This window comes from Carassius auratus, unplaced genomic scaffold, assembly GCF_003368295.1.
Source record: "Carassius auratus strain Wakin unplaced genomic scaffold, ASM336829v1 scaf_tig00216865, whole genome shotgun sequence".
In the NCBI taxonomy this organism is placed as follows: domain Eukaryota; kingdom Metazoa; phylum Chordata; class Actinopteri; order Cypriniformes; family Cyprinidae; genus Carassius; species Carassius auratus.
Window position 1 is genome coordinate 150,018 of NW_020528776.1, and position 10,449 is coordinate 160,466.

The 10,449-nt window shown below is 36.0% G+C and overlaps 1 long non-coding RNA gene across 1 annotated transcript; it reads left to right on the plus strand.

Moving 5' to 3' along the window:
• The first annotated feature begins 1,274 nt into the window (after positions 1–1,274).
• On the plus strand, positions 1,275–2,471 carry LOC113099145 (uncharacterized). The gene is made up of 3 exons (XR_003289307.1): positions 1,275–1,479; positions 1,703–1,815; positions 2,066–2,471. It is a non-coding gene; the product is annotated as an uncharacterized LOC113099145 (long non-coding RNA).
• Positions 2,472–10,449: the final 7,978 nt, after the last annotated feature.

The following is a 10,449-nucleotide window of genomic DNA, read 5'->3' on the forward strand; positions in this document are numbered from 1 at the left end:
GTACTGCTCTGGTATTGTGGTGAAAATGAATTTTAGCCACTGGTTCTTCTGATCTTCATTCTTTGGCAGTGAAAATAAAACAAACGGTCTCCTCGACATGATGCTCTCACACCAAACAGAGCGTCTGTGTGTGTGTGGGGGGGGGGGGGGGATTGGGGGCAGGTCAGAGTTCATTTCTCCCAAGACGGTAGGCGGAGATTGTTATGCAAAGTGTTCCTAGTGACGTACATAGAGATGGGCAAACGATTTGAAATCTATAACGACTCGTTTCAGCGATTCAGAGTCGACTCCTTACTTTAGAAGCCAATAACTTTATAAATCGTGTACTTTTTGGTTTAATTATTTGCACATTGTTTACACAGTTGGACATACAGGTAATTTTTGATTTCCCATCTGTGTGGCTCTTTAAACAGCTTAACGATATATATATATATATATATATATATATATATATATATATATATATATATATATATATATATATATGTTTTAAATGTCTATATATCATCTGACAGGATGAGGTCTAATGTCTTAGAGATAGCAGATGATACAGATGTCCTGTTTAAAAAACCTTGAGATTCTCAGAGAACATTTGTGTTGTGAACCTGTCTAAACAGGGTAGATCTGTTTGATTTTGCATCATACTTCCAGAGAACGTAATCAGGATGTATTACCACACATAAGTGGATTTGATTGAAAAGCCATTTTAAACGAAACTATTTAGAATATGTGATGACTGTAAAAAGTCGGGAAGAAGGAGGCTGGAACCGGTCCCCACCCACTCATCACAATGACATTAAACTTTCATATTCTGTGATTATTTTCTTCTCAACATCACATGTTGCCTTGTAAACACAACTTTGTTTCCAGTCAACTAAAACCAGCCAATCATATCCAATCAAGAAAATTGTGTTTAATGTGCATTTGATGGTTAATCCATGGGCGTGCTGAGGTTTAGATTATATTACAGCCAATAGCAATAATCAAATATAAACCAGTGCATTCATAAAAAATATATATATATGTATATATATATATATATATATATATATATATATATATATATATATATATATATATATATATATTTTTTTTTTTTTTTTTTTTTTTTTAATGTAATTTGGTCAAATGATAAAATTATATAAAAAAAAACTATTCATATTTTTAATTACATGTTCTCCAAATGTGTTTCTGTGACAGGTGGTGTGAAGACAGTATCAGTGATGGAGAGAGAGCCTGTCAATCTAATTACTGGTGTTCTTGAGATACAGGGATATGATCTGATACTGTGGAAGACTGAAGGTAATATTGTGGCTGAAGTCAATAAAAGTACCAATCCTAGTGGCAGACTACGTCTTAAACAAGAAACTGGAGATCTCACTATTTGTGACTCCAGAACCTCAGACTCTGGAGATTATCATCTACACATGAGCAACAGTGCATATACCTTAGAGAGGACCATCAAAGTTTTTGTCAAGAGTGAGTAGATCAAATATTTTTTTTTGCAGAAAATTAAGATTTTTTGAAAAATATGATATTTGATTATGAACAAGTTGTAATGAAAAAATAAATGGCTTGGTTAACTTTGAACTCTGCGAAAGCTATGCATTTTTGTTATATTTTTATAGTGCTGATGTTTCTAGTGTTTGTTAAAGATCAGACACACATTCTCATTAATGACTGTCTCTCTCTATCATTACAGCTTCACCTCAGTCAGGTGCTCCTTCAGGGATATATGGTGCTGGTGTTGGTCTGGTAGTTTGGGTTGTAACTGTGTTTTTTGCTGAAAGATTTGTTGACAACAAAATCAAAGGTGTAAGTATTACATTCAACTCATACAGTAAGAGCTGAGAAAGTCACATTGTAGCTGAGAAAGTTTCTGTTTTAAATTTAAGTATAACTACTGTTGAAAGCATAACAGATGATTGATTTTCCTATTGTAAGTGTAATGAAGAATAACATTAGTGCAGGTGAACTTATTATTATTATTAAAACTATTATTTATTTATTTATTTTCTTACTGTATATTGTTTTTACTGTGATACTTTCTTTGATTATATAACAGGTTTCAGTGAAAATAAAGTGAATCACTCTCAGGATCAGCATGGAAAAATGAAGAGAAACAACAGTTCATAATCACTGTAAAAAGATAAACTTGGGCTTTGCCTGACATGTTGTTTGTTTTATGGATATATTTTGACATAAATCTTGATTTTTTGGTCTCATGCTTGACTACCAGAACAAAAGGGGAAACTGTAAACACCATAGCCTGAAATTTTCAAATCACAAAACCATTCATGACTTTTTCCAGTTAAAAATATAAAATAAATCAACATGTGCCAAAATATTTCACTTGTTAACCAGCAGGGTTTGGCTGCTTGAAATTGGTGTTTTAGTGTTTTTGGGATGCCGTTCATATGAAAGTTTATGTTCATCTGGTGCTTATACAGATCTATGTACAAAAACACAATAAAGCCAATCAACCTTGATAAAACTGAGACTATTTCATGGTGCCAAAGTGAATAGTGTGGATGGATTGTAAGTCAATGAAATCGCCCAAGGCATAAAGAAAGATCAGACAAGGTGATAACATGTCTTAACATGGCTCATTTGCTCTTTTACTTACCTTTAATAAATGTTTGTCAGGGGGAACCAGACCCTCCCTATCTGAGGGTTGTTTTAAATAACTTTGTAATTAGTAAAACAACACAAACGCAAAAGGGGCAAAAATGGGTTTTAAGTTTAGAAACATTTATAATCTCCTCTTCCCTTGCCTCACAGTGCTTTGTTCCAAATGCCTGCTTTCCTCTTTTACGTCACCTCATTGTTGCCAAGTCTGTGGTTTTCCTGTGGAATCAGGCTACTTTAACACTGTTGACTCAGTTGTATTTCATGTCCACGCGGGTTGAGGCAACCTCAATGATGCATGCAAATTTTACCAGAGGAATCCCGCCGAAAAACATGGAAATTTACCTCCTGGAACTGATTTTTTATTTTAATTTTTTTTTACAAAGGAACCCCCTCGAAAAGCGATTGGGCTAGCTTTGAGTAGTGACTGTGCGGCTTTCTGTTGCGAAAACCTTGCAACCCTGCATTACCTACACGCACATACACACAAGTCTGGTGAGCAAGAACAAAGTCAACAGTTGTGGAAATCAGAGGCTGTCAAGGTTATTTTACTCACTTAAACATCGGATGAATTGATTATTTTCTCTTTAATACAGATGATGCCGATGTATTTTCAATGCGTCCGCTATGTTAGCAATAATAACTTTACCTGCTTGACAGATAGTAATGTACCATGGACATGAGCGCTGTCACGGCATGACCAGAACAGCTTGACGTTGTCTATTTTGGTTTCCCTTTTACACTAATAGTAGTAAGGCTTTCTTTTGTGTAAACTTTTCCTCACAAGTACAATTTTAGCTGTTTTATTTGTGTACCTTTCAAAAATTGCTCTTGAGAAATTTTATGTTGATTCTGCTCCCTATTGTTGGACAAAATTTACGCCCCTGTGCTTTGGCCCAAGGTATTCGCTGGACTTAAAAAAAAAAAACAAAAAACCTGGCCGTTGGCCCAAAGGAAACCTCGGAAGTGACAGTTGAAACGCTACTGGCCCTGGCATGCACTAGCACGCTCGCTTTTGGCACGGCGACAAACTCTTCTGAGAAGCACATGGTGGAACAAGTAAAAGAAGATGAACTGAATGAAAGTGCACATTCACTCTCTGAAAGCAGATGCAAGCATGAATGCAGCCATTACTCCGGAAGCCTATAAAGGAAGCAGCTATGCTACTTTTCATTCACTTTTTTAACAGTAATTCAGATTTCTGTTAAAAAAAGAAAAAAGAAAAAAGGTTTTACCCACTCTAGTCTTCATATTTGAATGTGGCCCAAAATAATTTCTGAGCCTCTATGTGCCCTCTGGAGGAAGAACGCGGTGCCAAAGTGCAAATCACTTCATGTTGTGATCAGTGGTATTGAAAGCTTGAGACGCACAATTAATAGAATTGCACTCCACTGATAAAACGCAAAATATTATTACTTTTTTATAACAAAGCTTATTTTTCGGGGAATATTCTCCTGGTATTTTTTAGAGAAGCATCACAGAGTCCAGTCACCCTTAACCTGTTTGAACTAGAACATTTAGGCAGAGGAACAGCTTCTTCCCAAAGGCCATCTCCCTTTTAAACAGCTGATAGCCTTAAGGTCTCTTTTAGTGCAATACCCTCAGTTTTAGAGCATTATATTTGTAAATTCAGTCCTGATTATTCATATTATTAATAATACTGTGCACTCTTGAGATAAATTGTACAAAAGCTGTCACTGTGGGTTTACCTTTACAAAAGGTACTAATATGTATCATTTAGGTACAAATATTCAAATTTAGGGGTAAATAAGGTACAGAAGTGTACCTTTTGAAAGGCTACCACCTCAGTGACAGCTTTTTGATGCAACCTGTGTCTTTATACAGTATTATTTGTATATGCACTGGAAGCTCTATTACTAGAAACATTCCTTGTGTGTGCATAATCCAATATTTTCCTTAACTGTTCCTGTTTGTTTTTCAGATGATTTTAGTTTTGATAGGGTGAAGAAAATTCTGTCAGAGAGAAAGTGACACTTTTATATAAAGAAGATGATGTGAGATTTACAAACAGACTAGTGACTATCTCTCTTTATCTTCAGATGTCAGATTGGATGCTGGTTTGCAAGTTTATTATTATTATTACTATTATTATTATATATAATAATATTGTTATTTATAATATCGTCCCCTTTGAATTATAAGGTTCTGTCTGCATTCCGAGTAGTTTTGAGATAATGAGCTTCAAAGTTTTTGGATCCCACTCACTGTCTAGATAGAACATTATTGTTTTTTAAATAAAAATCCCATAATGTATACAACATAAAAAAAAAATCTATCACAATGTAAATAAGTTGTCACAGAATAACAATATGGGAATAACTCAATTTTGACAAATGAACCTTAGAATTCCAAGGGGACGATATAATTTCTGCATTGTATGTAATTTCTCCATAAGATCGCGACCATCGACTGTGTTTTGCTGTGATTTTTCTGCGTACAGTTAAGAAGGGATACAGCTACGGCCACTTGGCATTCGCACATCAATATTGTGTCATTTTTGTCTCACTACACAACACAATAATTATTGTATTTAGATTATTGTAAGGGGTAGGTTTTGGGTTGGTGTAGACATTAATAAAATACAATCAAATAGGTATTTGAATAATAGCTTACAATTTGCAAACTGAAATAATGTGAACAGTTATTAACTTGCCAAACAGATGCCACAAACTCAAAGGTGAAAGTTTTACTATTTTTTGCTAAACAGTTTACAGAATCTTTTGAAATGGGTCTCAAAACACTACAAGTGGAAGTGATCAGAGACAAAATATGATTTCAATCAGGACCACTTCCGTCAAGTATATTTATGACAATTATATTGCATACAGTTAGTGTTGGCGGTATGGTTATGTTCTGGACAACACTCCACACGCCTGTCCATGAAGCCATGATTGGACAGAGCAGCAAGACAAACCCCCCTGGGGTACAGAACAGAACCATTATATGCATACATAATTAAAATTCATAATTACATGAGTTGTAAAAGAAATGTGATAGAAACTGCTTCCAATGGAGAGACTGAAAAGAAAGAACAAAGTTAGATCGGATTACTGGTTCAGTTGGTGGAGTTGGGGTTGGAGGAGGGAGTTAATGGCAAGCAGCGATGCAATGGAAGAGATGCTGAAAAAAGGGAATTTAAATAGACTGCAGGTAATAGGTGTCAACACTGAATAGGTACACGTCAGGGACGACTGACTATCGGCTGATGCAAGTGTGACTAACGTGGCCTGACTTAACTAACGCAATGCTGAATATCTTTAAATTTGAACGTTTAAAGTTGTGGTTTTTATGTTTAAATTAGTTTTATTTAATTTGAATGTTGATTATTTAATCAGTCTTGGTTATTTTCACATTTGATTTAATAAAGGATCTTCTGCTCTGGCTTAATCCATAATTATTTTTTGGACTAATGTAATTTTTAAAAAACTACCAAACTCAGCCAGCAATGACATGTGGGGCCCAGATGTGTTAAGTATGGGTTACTTGGTTACTGTGTGGGCAAAGGCTTTGGCTGGGTGAAAACAGCGGGTCCCATGTAGGTTTTGTAGTATGAGTCCCACATAGGAAGCCCATATGAGCTGATTACATGGGCCCCATAAGGGACAGGCATGGGCCAATTGGGCATGGGTTTGAACTGAGAACACATATATGGGTCCAGCATATTTATGGCCCAAGTGGGCATGGGTTTGATCTGGGAACACATATATCATATAACATATATAACACAAACAAAATCAAATTTGAAGCTTTAGTGCCAACTTTTTTGAGTGTCATAGGTGTGAAGATGTCTGCTGTGAAGTTCAACAGAGCCAGAAAAACCAGGTTACAAATCCTATCAGGAAATAGTGAGTTTGCTCAAAGTAAACTATTCACCTAAACCACTTATTATTGCTGAGAGATTCAACTTCGACAAAAGAAATCAGCAAGATGTGAATCTATTTCTCAGTTTGTGGTGGTGTTGAAACAATTATCCAAACACTTTGAGTTTGGCCAGTCACTGAGTGACAATATACATGACAGGCTTGTCTGTGGTCTTTGAAGTGAGGCTATGCAAAAGCGACTCCTAAGTGAAAGTAACTTAACATTACAGAAGGCCATAGAGATAAACAGGTCTATGGAAATGGCTGTAAAAGACGCACAACAACTAAGTGCATCAACCAAAGTGCACAAGGTTTATGCAGACACTAGGAACAAGTCAAACTCAGAAAAGGAATGTTACCGATGCGGAGAAGTTAGGCAACATCCTGGAGATTGTTGGTGCAAAGACATGAAATGCAGAAACTGTGGTCAAGAAAGGTCGCATTGAGCATGCCTGCAAAAAAAAAAAAAAAAAAAAAAAAAAAAAAAAAAAAGACACAACCAAGTATAAACACAGGACCTAAAAAACAACATCAGAAATTCTAACAAAAGCATGTGAATCAAGTGGAAAATACCCAACAAACGCAGATTTATTCAGAAAGCGAGGACAACGATCCTTTATGTGTTTTATCTGTTTCAGGAGATGAATGAGGTTACTGGGTGACTCCTCTTTTGGACAGAAAACCAGTATGTATGCAGGTGAACACAGGAGATGTGATTTCATTGGTGTCAGAGACGAAGTTCAAAGAAATGCTGCCATATCACCACCTCAACCATCCAACATCATGCTGAAGACCTAGACTGGTGAGATGGTTTCTGTTAAAGGGGTAATCGAAGTGACAGTTTGAACTCAATATCCAAAAAACTAAATTACTACTGTACGTAATTATGGGCAGTCACCCAACCTTGCTTGGAAGGACATGGCTGGAAAAGATTAAACTGAATTGGCAAGAGGTCCATCTGGTCAGCGAAAATGCAAAACTCCAAGGAATACTAGACAAGTACCCGGATTTGTCCAGTGATGGATCCGGAAGTATGAAAAACAATGTAGGGAAGTTGACGGTGAAGTAAACCAAAGTTGTTGTTTTTTTATGTACGCACTTAAACCCAAGGTTGAAGCTGAACTTGAAGACTGGTAAAGACTAGAGTTCTGTGACCAGTAAATTCGAATGATCATAAAAATCGTGCCAGTCATAGAGAAGGATGGGTCCCTTTGGTTATGTGGAGATGTGAAGGTCAATCTGGTTCTGACCCCACAGCAGTATCCACTGCCACTTATAGAGGATCTCTTTTCCGGTCTTGCTAGGGGTCAACAGTTTAGTAAAATAGATTTGTGCCAGGCATACTTGCAGATGCATGTGGACCAAAGCTCTCAAGATCTCCCTACCATCGTGACACATAAAGGAATGTATCAATATCAGAGACTTCCATTTGTGATTACTTCTGCGCCAGCACTGTTCCAAAGAACAATAGACCATATCCTCAGTGGCCTATCTGAGGTGGTAGTGTTACCTTGATGATTTGCTGATCACTGGAAAGAATAAACAAGATCATTTGAGTAATCTGGAAGCCACCTTGCAGACCTTGGCCGTTGTTGAGTATTTATGCCAGTTGACAAACTCTGAGCAAGGCAGAATGCAACTATGCTCAAATTGAGTGTGAGGCACTTGTTTGGGGTGGCTCTGGAGTAATTTGTTCCTCTTTTGTAAGTCGTTTTGAAAAAAAAAGCTTCTTATGCTTAACCTGTATAATAATATAATAACAATCATCATAATAGTTATTTTTATTATTAATTTAATTTAGGCTATATGATAAATAAATGAGTGCACTTAAGACAGTAAAATTCTTTGCATAAAATAATTAATTAATCGTTTAAATTTATTATTATTATTTTATTTTTTTTAAATAACCTTTTACAGTTTTGGAAATGTGTTTGTGTACTATTCTTTCTCAACATGAAGACTTATTTTTCATTGGCTCAATTTTAAAAGCATACATGTGAATTATTACCCTGATTTATTTTTAATTGGATGAATGCATTTTTTACATGGTAATTTCCAAGAGGAATAAAGGAACATTCATACAATTTTCTATTTTCTACTTTCTTATTGAATTTGTAATGTTAATTTAAAAAGACAACACATTTTTTTTTTTATCTGAAAACATTTCCCCTTAAAGCATGAAAAAACTAGTTAAACAAACTAACATGGCATTTTTTTTTTTTTTTTTGGTGAATAACATATTTTAAGATCAGTACAATATATTTTCAGTTAAGACAGTTTGAACATGCATTTCAGTCTGAGACTGGCCTGTGATCGGAGGATAATGTTTATATAACATTATAGCTGTGCTCTTTATTATATTAATATATTTTCATTTCGATTTGTTTGTAAAATAATGCATGGGCATCCCAGGATGATATCAACCGTGGGTCCCTCCAGTACCAAGAAGTGCATTTCCTCTTCATGGAAGAGTATTTGTTTTGTTTCTTGTATTGTTTTGACTCGGAGCTCCTGGGCATGCTATCATAACAGCAACTGGAGATGGCTTAGGAGGCTTTGTGAGATGAAGTAGCCCGAGGAGCCCGAGTACACCAGTGCCAAAACAGAAACATTGCATTCTGGGTTGACTAGTTGGACTGGCGTAGTGGTAAGTTTGTAAATTACAGGGTTTTGAAGGATAGTACTCACCGAAGGACATGATGGTTTTACGCAGATATGATGCAGGCAGTTTATTTACAAGTCGTAATGTGACAAGGTATTATTAAGTTGTTGAGAGGAAACTTCCAGAGCTCTGGAGATAAACACAAGGAGAGTCAGCTTAGGTAGTTCGTTTCCACACAACGATCACAGGAGATCTGAGACAGGAGGTGGCTACTGTATACAGTCCACCAGGGCACCATACAGACTTTATTAAAGAGTTTGGTCATTTTACATCCGAGTTAGTTCTGGCTGCAGTTAAAGTTTTAATACTGTCACATGGAATTGATGTTGATAGTGTTGAAATTATGCAGTCAAGTGATGATATCTCAGATCATTATTTAGTTTTGTGCAAACTTCATATAGCCAAAATTGTAAATTCTACTTCTTGTTACAAGTATGGTAGAACCATCACTTCTACCACAAAAGACTGCTTTGCAAGTTATCTTCCCGATGTATCCGAATTCCTTAGCATATCCAAAACCTCAGAACAACTCGATGATGTAACTAAAACTCTGGACTCTCTTTTATAGAATCTTAAATACAGTTGCTCCTTTATGCTTAAGGAAGGTTAAGGAAACCAGTCTGACACCATGGTATAATGAGCATACTCGCATCCTACAGAGAACAGCCTGAAAAATCGAGCGCAGCTGGAGGAAAACAAAACTAGAGGTATTTCGTATTGCTTGGCGGGAAAGTAACCTATCCTACAGAAAAGCATTAAAAACTAGCTAGATCCGATTACTTTTCTTCTCTTTTAGAAGAAAACAAACATAACCCCAGGTATTTATTCAATACAGTGGCTAAATTAACGAAAAATAAAGCCTCAACAAGTGTTGACATTTCCCATCATCGCAGCAGTAATGACTTTATGAACTACTTCTAAAATCGATACTATTAGCGATAAAATTGTAACCATTCAGTCGTCAGCTACAGTATCACATCAGACAGTGCACTATAGACCCACTGAGGAACAATTACACTCATTCTCTACTATAGGAGAGGAATAATTGTATAAACTTGTTAAATCATATAAACCAACAACATGTACCGTATACCATCTAAGCTCCTGAAAGAAGTGCTTCCAGAAGTCATAGATTCCCCTCCTGACTATTATAAATTCCTCATTGTCATTAGGATATGTCCCCAAAACCTTCAAATTGGCTGTTATTAAGCCTCTCGTAAAAAAAAAAAAAACACAACTTGACCCCAAAGAAATCGTTAATTATAGACCAATCTCGAA